Source organism: Ochotona princeps, chromosome 26, assembly GCF_030435755.1.
Source record: "Ochotona princeps isolate mOchPri1 chromosome 26, mOchPri1.hap1, whole genome shotgun sequence".
NCBI classification, from domain to species: Eukaryota; Metazoa; Chordata; class Mammalia; order Lagomorpha; family Ochotonidae; genus Ochotona; species Ochotona princeps.
Window position 1 is genome coordinate 6,932,964 of NC_080857.1, and position 1,048 is coordinate 6,934,011.

The window sequence follows — 1,048 nt, forward strand, 5'->3', positions numbered from 1 at the left end:
GCCGCAGAGGGACAACCCTTAGTAAACCGCCCGGAGCTGTCTCTTCCGGGAGACGTGGAAGGGCGGCGAGGACCCCAAAACAGAGTGGCCCTCGAGCTGCCTGATCGGCGGGAGCTGACAGCGGCCACCTGCAGGTGAGTCAGGCGGCGGCGCCGGCGGCCGCGGGGGCCTTACCCCTGGCCACGCCCCTCTTCCGCCGGCGGCGAAAGCGGCGAGGGGCGGGGCCTGCGTGCGTGTGACGTGTTCGCCTCTCCAGGACGACGGTCTGCACGCGGCAGGCACAACACTGGAGACCACGCCCCTGGGGGCGGAGCCTCGCTGCTGGCCACGTGATTGACTGAGGCTGGGTGTCCAAGTCCCCGGTGGGTCCGGTGGACGTTACAGCCTGCGTCTGTCCGTACGTCATCTTTACGTTGAAGACATTGGGAGTCCAAGAGGATCCTAACTTGTCTAAGGAATCTGCCCTACCCCCAAAGCCCTCAGTGTTGATTACCTTCAAATTAAATATTGGGTGTGATTTCAGTTTCTTCTCTCAGATTAGCCCAGACCAGTATAGAGAACTTTGAGTAGCACCAAGACGGGATAATAATGACATCTAACATCTGCTAAGCCTTCAGGAGGGGAACAAGCAATCATTGAGTGTGCATTAAATGTAAGGAAGGTGCAGTAATTATCCCGTGATAGATGGCATTGCTGGCCTCGGCTCTCCAACTCCTGTTCTTCCAGGTAAGGGTTATACCCGTTGCCTGCTGCCACTGGGCTGCCGTGCTCCTGTGGCTGGGCTGGCCTTTCCAGCTGCGGTGATGTTAGGCTTGGTCTCTGACCTGCTTTGGGCCAACAGAATGTGGGCAGAGGCAGGCAGAGCCACTGTGTGTTCCTGCCAGCTGTCTTGTTCTTGTCACACTCGGGACGAGGGCCCGGGTTGATGAGTCTGCCTAGATCCTGGACCAGCCTGGCTGCAGGCGTGTGAAGCAGCCCACAGCTCACATGTCACGGGAATGAGAGATAACCTTTCCTGTAAGGAGCTGCTGGGATGCAGGACTGCTTC